At 47.4% G+C, this 12,207-nt stretch overlaps 1 protein-coding gene across 1 annotated transcript in view; it reads right to left on the bottom strand.

Moving 5' to 3' along the window:
* The window catches only part of BBS7 (Bardet-Biedl syndrome 7), a 52,762-nt gene extending 40,925 nt beyond the window's left edge, over window positions 1-11,837 (bottom strand). The window contains exon 1 of the mRNA XM_075616033.1: window positions 11,681-11,837. The gene's annotated coding sequence lies outside the window, so the exon portion shown is untranslated. The remainder of the gene's footprint in view (window positions 1-11,680) is intronic.
* Window positions 11,838-12,207: the final 370 nt, after the last annotated feature.

The following is a 12,207-nucleotide window of genomic DNA, read 5'->3' as shown; positions in this document are numbered from 1 at the left end:
CCCCCACTCCTGCTCTAAAAATGTTATAGGACAGCGATCGCTCATGCTTGGTGAGCTGGTGACATCACCACTCTCCAAGCATGAGCGAGCTCAGCGGCAGCGGGGCCGCAGCCTAAGTCTTTGTCGCTTAATGTACTGGTTTCGACAGCATACCGTACATCTTCATTTTCCCATCGGTCTCGTAGCCTAATATGGAGTATGTTACGAAGACATCTTAGTTGGAATCGTTCGAGTAGGTTCATATCGATTTTGAGTAGTGTCCAGGTTCCTGAGCCATACAGTAAAATGGTGCGTATTGAGGTGTTAAAATTTAGCATTTTTGTTACATTTGTCACGTCCTTGTTGGTTCAACAACCATTTCTTTAAGGAGGCGAACGCTGCAGTGGCGCTACCGATGCGGCTTTTGATGTCGTTCGTAGCTGCTATGCTTGGCTATCAACAATAGATCCTAGATATTTGAATGAGACTACTCCCTCGATTGGGTTGCTGTCCAGTTGAAGTTGAATCTGTTGGGTACCAGTAAATGTGTATTTTGTCTTTTCTGTATTTATGGATAATCCGAGTTTCTTTGCATTGACTTGCATGTAGTTCAAAGTTTCTTGTGCCTCTTGGGCTGTATCCGCTAAGAACACGATGTCATCGGCGTATACAAGGTCTGTGAGAAAAAAAAAAACTCCCTTCCCACTTGTACTTGAGAATCCAATCCATGGTAATATTGAATAACATAGGCGATATTATGCAACCTTGTTTGACTCCCGTGGATATGGAGGATGGCGCGGATATGTTGCCCATGTGTTTTTACTCTGCTTGTACCTCCTTCATAAAAAGCTCTTAGCACATTGAGAGTGGCATGTGGTACCGTATCAGCCTTGAGGGCGCACCATAGCGATGGGTGAACCACACTGTCAAAAGCGCACGAGAAGTCAACAAATACCATAAAGGTACCTTTTTTGCAGCGGGGTCGTATTTCTGCTAGTTGTCGGGGTGTGAAAATTTGGTCCGTACACCCTGTTCCTGGTCTAAACCCAGCCTGTTCTTCCCTGCAGATCAATTCTCTGCGTTTAAGTAGTCGGGTTCGTATAATAGAAGTTAAAAGCTTTGCAGATATTGATAGCAAGCTTATGCCCCTATCATTTTTGCAATTAGCTGGGACGCCTTTTTCATGTATCAGCACGATTATTGCATATTTGAAATCTTGTGGCACATCAGTTTTGCTCCGAAAGATGTTGTACAGGCCTTTTAATTGATTCACGACGACTTCTCCACCCGCTTTTAGAGCTTCTGCGGGGATGGCATCAATGCCGGGTGCTTTCCTATTCTTTAGGCGTTTGATTCCTGTGCGAATTTCTTCCTCATTTGGTTGGTGTTCGGTTATATCGCTTGGAAACTCTAAGGCTACGTCTATACTAACTCAGACGGAGCGGAACGGAGGCGCACACACGCTGCGCGATCACATGTATTGTCCTCTTTGAGACGGTCTATAGATGGCGCCAGAGCGCACATCAGACAGAGCTCAAAAGTGCGAAATTGAAGAAGACAGAGGCAAGTGATTTATTGCGTGATGGCATGATCACGTGACCTGTCTCCTCCAATCAAAGTGAAATTATATTTTCAAAGTGACGCCATTTTTTTTTGGTATGCCGGTGGTAAACACACACACACAACACAAACAACATACACAACACACACAAAATTAAAGTTAATCTCCATACCGGGGGAAGTGAACTTGTCTGCCCAGTGCTTCAGATGCTGAATTTGAAAAAATGCCCGTGGATCGGGATGTGAGGTAGGGAAGTGACGTCCGCACCGGAACGTCATTGCCAAGCCTCCAAATCTTTATTGCCACGCCCCCAAATCGCGCCCGCTGCATACTCTGCAAAGCCATGAAAACGCTCAGGCTTTAGCAAGAGTATCGCAGCGTGGGTTTGCCTCCCCTCCGTTCCGCTCCGTCTGAGTTAGTATAGATGTAGCCTAAGTCGACATTTTCTTTCAGCTTTTGGTCTTGATTTGCAGGGTGTGGGCGGTTGAGCAGCAGGTTAAAATGTTCCTTCCACCTTTCTAGTTTGTCTTCGAGCGATTTTATTTGGGCACCATTTTGATCCTTAAGGCTTGATGTTGTTGCTTCTTGCTGGCCGATTCCATTTCTTGGGCCTTTGAGTTCCACCATACTTCTTTGTCCGCTTTAAGCTGGCGTTTAATTTGTTGGTTGAGGTAGAGATAATGTTTGTGATTGGTGGCAGGAGACAGGGAGTGCAAGAGCGGGGAAGTGGGTGCAGGAGAGGAAGACAGAGGGGCAGTGGGTGCAGGAGAGGAAGACAGATGCGCAGTGGGTGCAGGAAAGGAAGGCAGATGCGCAGTGGGTGCAGGAGAGGAAGACAGAGGGGCTGTGGGTGCAGGAGAGAGAGAAATGGGCAGTGAGTGCAGGAGAGGAAGACAGAGGGGCAGTGGGTGCAGAAAAGAGGGAGAGTGAGGAAGTGGATAGAGGAGGCAGTGATAGGGGCAGTGGGTGCAAGAGGGAGACAGGGGATGTGGATGCATGAGGGACAGAGAAAGAGAGGCAGAAAGGAGAGAGGGAAGCAGCAGGTGAAGGTGGGAGAGAGATTATGGCAGGAGAAGTGAGAGAGTGGTAGGGGGTGCAAGAGGCAGAGATAAGAGACAGGGGGTGCAGGAGAGGGAGGGGGCAGGAAGCAGCGAGGGCAGGGGGATACAGGTCCTAGCTCCCTATAAGAACTATTACACCCCCGTGAGTCTCTGTACTGACTGGCTGATGCCTGCCATGTGATCTCCTCTTTCTGGGGGTTTACATAAGGGATTGTGGGATTTGTACTCCTGTTGCCTTCAGCTGTTCAAGCATTGGAGCTGGAGCTGCACCACAACTCCCAGAATCCCCTGCACATGTGAGAATGAACAAGGACAGCAGTAGCAATGAGGGGGCAAACCCCTAAAAGCGAAGGGCCCTGTGTGAGGACACCCTTAGCACCTGCTCTGGGGCTGGCCTCCCTCTGCCTCTGGGCCCGGGCCAGTTGTCCTGGAGCTCCCCCCTATTGGCAGCCCTGATTAGATAATACTTACTGCATTTGTTTTCTCTCTTTATGCCATATCTAATGTATTCAGCTTTCTTGGGTTGCTAGAGCAACTATTAGGGAGCCACACCACTTCCTCTTTTGAAATAGGCAGCCATAAGGTGTGCCCTGGGAAGCAGGATCTTCACGGATTGAAAAAAAAATGGGCAAGAGGAAATGCCCCTTTAATACTGTGAAAATGCAATCCTGGGTCCAAGCCTCATTTAAGCCCACTGACCTCTATTCAATATGCTGTTAAGTCATCTCCCAAGTGCTCGAGAAGATTTCAGCTCCTGTCAAATGGCTGGGACTAAAATCTCCTCCAGTGCAGAGATGCAGCATCACACACAAGGGCTTCTGAATGCTATTGCACATTTGAAAAGTATCAGAAGGCACTATCTGCAATATTATGTGTGGGGTCCATGTATCACATACTAAATCGAGAGGTTTGTAACAGGAATAATGAGAAAAGGACATACAATCTCAATAAATATGAACATGCTCAAAGATAACCTTTTACTCTTAAGATGGATGGACCTAAATTGTTCATTTGTGAGAAAATAATTAAACTAGACCAAGACCACAAAGATGGCTTTTCCAGCCATGTACTATGAATATGAACATGAATATACAGGCATACCCCGCATTAACGTATGCAATGGGTCCAGAGCATGTATGTAAAGCGAAAATGTACTTAAAAGTGAAGCACTACTTTTTTTCCACTTATCGATGCTTCGGTACAGGTAGGGAGCCGGTATTGCTGTTCAGGACGTGCTAACAGGCGCATGCGCGAGCTGCCGTTTGCCTATTGGGCGAGGGGGATCAGCGCGTCACTACTACGGCGGTCTGTAGGGCAGAATAAGTGTCTGTACTCGCGAAGCGAACGTACGGACACAGGGGTATGGTGCTATTGAAAATATGTCCTTACTCGCGAGTGTACTTAAAGTGAGTGCCCTTAAACCGGGGTATGCCTGTACTTATCTTGGTACAGGGTGCTAGTATGTGGATACCACTCAATTTCAAACTATTAACCATGTAGCTGTAGAAAATGTATAGTTAAGGTTGCACTGCAGAACGAACAGATGCAGTCAAATAGATGTGACATGAAAATACAGGATTGTTTTAAAGGATGCCACAGGTATTTCACAAATCATCTTCACCATGCTAAAAATAGTTTGTTAACCTGTCCTATAGGTTATAAAAGCCTTATGTAGAAAGACATGACATTGGCTAAGGCTGCGCTTATAGTGCCCAGTGACGTCGCGACAAAACAAATACATTGGATCCATCGCATTCGCTTATAGTAAGCATATAGTAAGTAACAACATTTTTTTGAAGCCACTGAAATTTGATTTTGGGAGAGACAGTCGCCACATGTGACTGTCTCTACACCAATCACAGAGCGCCTACTGCACTCTGCCTGCCCCCTTTGTGACGTCACTGGCCTTGTCGCCAGCGACATCGCTCCAAACCTAAGTGCAACTTTCGCCAGTGCCGACGGGTGACGTCATCGGTCACGTCACCAGCACTATAAACGCAGCCTAACATTCCTGAATATTTATTACGTGTTGCAGAGCAGTCAGTGAAATAGGTTTTGCTAACTTTGTAACTTTACTATTTGCTGGCCCCGAAGGGCATTGATCTTCACCTCTACCACATACTCCACTATATATGGCTACCTGTGCTTCAGACTTTGCTATACAATCTTGACATCCCTATCCTGTGCCACAGCTCATCTAACTCAAATTGGCTATTCTCACATTAAAGCTGCAGTTCAAGCTGTCTTTTTTTTCCTCCCCATTCAAAATGTGCATCAATACAATCTACACACTGACAAGTGATTAGCTATGTTGCTGATCGATCCGTTCTCCTGTAAGCGATCGCTGAAGATTCGGCTCGGGGTTCACTACATGCATCCTGGGTAATCTTCTGCTGCACTGACAGCCAAAGTTCTGTGAGGAAGATCATGTGACCAGGCAGGCACTAGATTCAATTGGTTCACTGCTAGAGAGGGCAGGGATCAAAAAGGTGATGCTGTTGCGGAAGGGGATATGACATGGTAAATGGTTGCTATAGGATCAAAAATGCTTGTTACATTAGAATACATTAAAAATGTCTTAAACATTTTTTTTTATGCTGCAAGTATTTTCTCATAGTACAGAACTGATTAAAAACAAAACAAAAAACACACATGTAGGATATTGCTTAAACTGCAGCTTTAACACAGCAAAACACCTTGCAGTACATCTTTTTTCTCCCCTCTCTTTTTTTAGTTCTAGGATTCAAGCACGGGATCTCCGGAGATGAACTGTGTTCATTTCAGCTCTGGGGACCTCCTGCATCCAGAGATACTTACCTCCGTGGAGGGTGCCGTTATCTCTGTGGAGGTTAAATATCCAGGTCACGCTGTCCAATAGAAATCTGCAAGGGATGACATCATGGCTTCCTATTGGCCTGTGTGATGCGGGACATTTAAGACGCCATTTCGTTAGGCGCACAAGTTCCCAGGCTGCAGAAATACTGGCACCCCCTACCGCGGCAAGTATCTCTGGAAGCAGAGGTCCCCGGAACTGAAATGAACAGGGTTCAGCTTCAGAGATACCCTGACTCAATCCTAGAAGGGGAAAAAAGATGGGTGTTTTTCTGCTTTAATCAACTTATAGGTGTCAGAGTTTGGTTTAAGAATCCATGCAACCCCTTAAACCTGTCAGTGCCATGTGTTCACTTTGGTCCTAGAATGGATTGTCCAGTTAAAATCGACCAAAATGCTTCCATCTCTTTCCTACAGCTATTCCAATGATGAGAGTGCGTGCATCCTAAAGAAAATGCGCTAAAACAGAGTAAAGTAACATTTATTTCAATATGGTGCCTGCTTTTTTATGCAGTATAGAAGCCTGGCGGCATTTGTACGGCCCACCCATGTACAGCAGCGTCACAGGGTGTTTTTCTTTTGTATGTAGCGCCATTGTCAATGCTAAGTTTGGCAGTGGGGGCAATTCAGCTATAAACGGCTATCTAGAAAACCTGAAGCCAGCGCCTGAGATTCGGCAGGAGAAACCATGGAAGCTATTACTGTATATAATCCCATGCATATACACACACCCCATATTATTATTGGCATTTATTTGTAGAGTGACATCAATTGCAAAAACAGAGTGCAAACAGTGCAAACAGATACAGCAGGTAATGACGGCTCTGCTCCTGAGGGAATAAGGGGAAATGTTGAAACAAAAAGGTAAAGTGGCTGCACATTGTGGGGCGGAGTATGGCTCAGGGTGGTGTATGGTGCAGCCGCACAACTGATCTCATTAAGGTTTAGGATGTATGGGGTGTTAGCGTGGAATAGGGTTGAAGCAGGGTGGTGGATGATAGGGATATGTCAGAGAAGCTTCCTTGAAAAAGTGAGTTTTCAGGGAGTTTTTATACATATGAAAGATGGGGGAGAGTCCGATGGTGCATGGTTTGTTATTCCAGAGAGAGGGAGCAGCACTGGAGAAGTCTTGTAAGCAGCAGTGAGAGGAGGTGATAAGGCAGGAGGAGAGGCGGATGTCATGGGCAGAATGTGGGGGGCCTTTAGGGATATTTGGGGATGAGGGCTGAGATGCCCCATGTAGCCCCCATTCCCTATGACTAAAAGAACTATGTGTGCTGCTATACCTGTTGGCTCACAAGAGGCCTAAGCATCTGGGAGCCTGGGGTGAGCTCTTTCTCCATGCAATGCAGCGCCACCAGCTATGAGGGATTCCAGCGTGGCCAGGATAACCCCTCACAGGAACCAATGCAGTGATGAATAATACACACACAGGTATATAACAACGGTTTACTGACACACACGTATTAACAATCTCACGCATGGAGTGTCCAGGCATTTTAAAATAAAGCATAATATGGACCCATGTGGTTTGCGCTTAATAGGTATAGAACAAGTAGAAATGGGACCAAAGGGCGGTGATAGATTTTTAAAACCACACCAGAGAGAGACCTTTTGGATTCATGAACTGGGCACATTATCACCAAGAGGTTTGAATGGGGAGATAGATTTAATATCATTTGTATGCTAATATTTATGTTTTAATTTTTATTATTTTTAATAATAATAATATTTTTTAAGGTTAGTATTAAAGGTATTTTCTGTGACTCAGGTTGAGGGTTTATTGTATAGTTCAATTTCAAATGTTTTAAACAAAAAATTCTTATCCAATTATCTTAATAGCAAGAATCAATAGCTTATTATATTAAGTAGTATTTTAGATATTTTCAATTTTATTATGTGTTTAATTTAATTTATATAAAGCATTTCCATGTGTCGTTGTTTATTAATAATTAAATAATATGTAGGTAATCTATTATGGGGAATTTGTGTATATACGTATACATAGGTTTATATATGTATGTTTTAATTATTTGTTATTGCTAATTAGTCTTGTATAAGATAGAATTGCATTTAGTAGGATATGTTTTTATATATATCTTTTAAGGCCAATTATATCAGGTAGGATGAAAGAATACCAATATAAGGTTGCTATATCCTTGATTACCCTATAAGGGGAGGTAATAAGAGTTGTAAGGGTTAACCAGTACCTAAGGTATTTTAGACCGAGGACCCGCTGCGGTCGGCGGCGCACGTGGCCGCGTCACTTACCTGCCCATGACGTCCTCCCGAGCCGGCCCCAGTCCCTCCTCACTGCAAGGCTCACTACGCTCTGTGACGCGTCAGCCGCCAGGGGATGCAAGAGGATTGTGATCCCGAGCAGTGACGCGTCACGTGGTGCGCTGGTGAGCCAATCAGCACCTGGGGCTGGAGCTGTCAGAGCTTCACCCACCTCCAAAAAGTGGGGGGGGGAAGTGTATTTTTTGTGTTTGTGTGTATGGATGTGTACATATGTATGTGTGTGTATATATACATATTGTGTGTGTTTCACACAGCCCCTCTCTCCACCTCCCTCATTTCTTTTTACTTTTTGCTGCCCGGGTCGTTGTTGGGTCCCCGCGTCCCCCCCTTCCCTGCGGCTGCTGGCCTCTCAGGCAGGGAAGTGGGTGCGGGGTCAGTCATTGGTTGTTTGGGCTCCCCCCCTCTGCCTCCGATCCTTGTGGCTGCTACCTGGGCGGGAGGTAGGCGCGGGGGAGCAGGGTTGGCGGACGGCGGGAGTGTGGCTGGCCCCATACTTGCCCGCCCTGGGCGGATTGAGCGTGCGGGAGGAAAGCTGGGGAGAGACTGGTGCGCAAGGGGAGAGGTGGCTGGAGGGCCGAGTTGGAAGTGGCTGGCGCTGCATTGGTGGTTCAGTGGGTGGCGCGGGGAGGTGTCCCCCAGCCCCCGATCAGTGCCTCCGGGGGGGGGGAGCTGTGAAGGGGCCAGCTTGTGGGCGCGCGGGGCTCCCGCACGGCGGCACCTCCCCCTCCTGCCCCTGGATTCCTCAGTTGTAGGAGAGGGGTGCGAGGGTTTGCGGACCCGGAGGAACACACGTTTCATCCCCCAACCCCACGTCATGGCCTCGCCCCCCCCCCCCCACCCGCTTTGGCCACGCCCCCCGAGCCCAAAAAAGTCAGCTGCAGATCGAGGTGCAGTGACTTGCACGCTCCGCCGGCAAGCAAGGCGCGTGCAACAGGGCCTCGGCCTAAGTGTATGCATCACCACTGAAAGCCACACCCTTGACGAAGAGGGCACGCCTTGAAACGCATAGGGTGGCTTTCATTGGTGTTAGAGAAAGGTTTGGTGTGTGAGGAGTACAGAGCGGACTCCTACAGAGGAGAAGGAAGGGAGCGCATCACTTTGTGATCTGTGCAGACTCAATCATCCCTGAACCGCCGGTTTGTTGCGACGTTGCGACGCTGCGACGGAGTTAGGCCTCGCTCAGACAGGGCGCGTTGCGACGTGCGCATGCAAATTTGGGTTGTGCGGTGGGAGTTGTCAAACTGAAAACTCCACCGGTGGCAAAGTGCAGCGTTGTCGCTGCGCCATTTTGTCGGCCCAACCCAAATTAATATTTGGGGCTACAGTCGCGTGATGCGAGCTGGTTCAGCCAATAAAGGCGAACCAGCTCTGGATGCGTTCGTTACACGCCCCGCCACGCCATCTGGCTCCTGCAGTTTGAGCACAGATCGCTGGGCTGCAGGAACGAGCGGCGGGGGCGCGAACGCTAGCAAGTAGGCGTATCGCGCTCTCTGAGTGAGAGAAGTCACTTGGTGACGCACCAGTGAAGGGTCACATGGTGCGGAAGGAGACTGCGGATACTGTCGAGGCGTCGGGGAGCAGCGGACGCGCTGTGGCAACAGGAGAAGTATCCTTACAGAGGAGGGACGCTGTACACCAGAAGCACAACTTGGCAAACCACTGCCCACTTTAATTGGATGTTAGCAAGTGTAATTATATTGTTTGTCTTATACTGTATTTGAGTAAAAAAAAAATTATTTTACAAGGAGGTGTGCATTTTCTCTTCTTTTTTATCTTTGTTTCCTGCTGGAGTGCTGTGTTGGCATCCTTAATCAAGAGAGCAGCACCCTTTGGATTTACTGGACTGAACTTTGTCTGCAATACTGTAAGGTTTATCCTTAATTAATAACCAATTGGTCATTCAGTGGGTACATAATTATTCATTGTATTGTGTAGTTTGAGCGCCTGTAGCTGAGGCTCTTTTTTATATGCCTTAGTACTTATTTATTTATCAGGATTATAGTGGAGGATACAGTCACGACAACAGTTTTCTTTGTTGTGGGTGTGTTCTGTACTCCTGCGGTGTGTTTTTCCCTCTATTTTGAGCCTAGGAGGTAAATTTCGCCTATTTGTATATTAATAATAATTTTTACATTGGATTTGAGTAGAATCAGCTTACACGTTTTGTGATTACATATTAACAATAGCAATAGTAACTCCCAAGTTACACCCAATATAATACCCAACACCCCAATGGGGTACCGTAGGTACCTAAACACCCAGTGTCCTTAGAACAATTCCCGCCCCAAAGTGTGTGAAGGTAGCGCTACCCTCCCTGAGGTGTAGTGGTGCAGGTGGGTACGTTCCTGGCTACGACCAGGGAATTATGGGGATCCTGTTAGAAGAGCTGTATCGGTGGTCCCACAATGGGCGGTGTGCAAAATTCCCCTCACGCCTTACAGGTAGGTGGTGGCCCCGTGCGGCCCCGTCCGTAGGCTGCTGCGTGGTGTCTGTCTGTCCGACGACGCGATGACTTGATGTAGAAATCTCTAAGGCTGCGCTCATAGTACCGGCGACAGCAATGCTGACATCATGCTGCGGTCGCTGGAAAAATCTAATTGAAGTGACTTCCAGCAATCGCGACCAAGCCATCGCGCCGCGCCTACTATAAACGCACGTGACGGCGTCAATACATTTGTTTTGACTCGATGTCGCTGGCACTGTAAGCGCAGCCTAAGGTGACGTTGCATCAAAACAAATGCATTGCTGCCATCGCATGCACTTATAGTAAGCACGACGCGACGGAGTGACGGTTTGGTCATCTTAATTTGATTTTTTCCAGCGACCGCAGCCTGATGTCACCGTCGCGTCACCGGCATTGTAAACGCAGCCTAAGAGAGAAGGCCCCTATCTAGGGCCTTCCCTACAATACTACACCTAGTAGGGATCGGGGCCTTAGGCCGAGTCCCCTGTGCCGCTGACCGCGCTCATGCTGGAGAGCGGTGACGTCACCAACTCTCCAAGCATGAGCGACGGGTGTCCGTGATATTTCGCAGGCGGGGCGGGGGTGGGGCGTTGCAAGCAAGCTGAGCGCGGTTCAAAGTCAATTTTTTTTTGTTTATGCAAGCGCCAAGCGTGGGTGAGCGCTCTGCGTGAGCGTGGACATAAAAATTGAAATTGCCAGAAGCAACCTCGCCAATCACCGCGCTCAGCGGCACAGGGGACTCAGCCTTAGGGTAAAGTCTTGGCCTAGTCCAGGGGCTACTGGCTCTCTGTACACGTCCTCTTCCCTTGCTGCCCCCGTCAAGACTGGAGCGCGTGGTGTTCGCGCGCCAAACATCTATATCTTCCTCCTAGAGGATTTTGGGACTTGCAGTCCCACAGTATGCTATGCGGAGACACCTAAGATGGCCGCCGCAACATTACACTGCAGATGCGCAACGCATTGTACTGCGCATGCGCGAGAACCTAAAATGGCGGAGCCAACGGTTCCGATCGACCCGGCAGACTCCCTTCGCGTACCAGAGGTAATGGGGGAGATCGGCTACACACACACAGTACAGTATATAATCACATGCATATATACATACCCTGTATACCCCATGCATACAGCACATTCACATATATATCAGGGATTTCCTATTGTCTGACTCTGTTGCATTTATTGTATTATAGTTCCCTGTATTGTCTCTTTGTAAACAGCCGAGTACACTGTGGCCGCTATTTACAGATATATATACACACACAGTAGATAACACAAACACACAACCTCCTTTATACAGGTCAATAAAGATAGAAGAGTGCACATACACACATACCACCTATATATATATATATGTATATACATGTGTGCGTATACACATATACAAACATGCATACACAACCGCCGACATTTCTTGTCAATGCAAATAAAACTCCCTACAAATCTATCCCTCCCCTCCCTTTCTTCTCATGTATATACCCGTACCTGTGACGTCACGCCGCCTCTCCCTGGTGGTCTTTGGGTCCCCGGCTCGTGCTCAGACGTGCGTCACCTCCACTGCAGCGCGCGACCGAGCCTGGTAACCACAGCAACCGACGCGTCCTTGCCAGCAAGCACCAGGGCCCGCGGTGACGTGCTGGGGCACGTGACCTAAGTTTATTCGCGGCTCTCTGTAGTGGGGCTCAGGTGGGCTGGAACCGGTTGGGGTGTCTCGCGCAGCCTGCACGCGCTTCTGATTTGTAGCGGGAATAGTCCTCAGAGAGAGAGCTTGCGTGTAATAAAGCAACGTGTAGTGAAGATTTTGGAGCATGAAATACACTGTATAGTTAGCATCAATGTATGTACAATTGATGTTATAAATAAGGCAAAAGTAACCTGGATGTTTTCGTATGGAAAAAGCTAGCAAAGCAAATAAAACATTTAATCTCTAAATTACAATACATTTTAAGTTTAAAATATAGAATTATGGTAGAAAGGGCATTACTGTGCTTTTCCTGATACATTTTTAAATT

This window comes from Ascaphus truei, chromosome 1 (assembly GCF_040206685.1).
Source record: "Ascaphus truei isolate aAscTru1 chromosome 1, aAscTru1.hap1, whole genome shotgun sequence".
NCBI lineage: Eukaryota > Metazoa > Chordata > Amphibia > Anura > Ascaphidae > Ascaphus > Ascaphus truei.
Note: the sequence above shows the minus strand (reverse complement) of the source record. Positions and strands in the feature narration are given on the sequence as shown.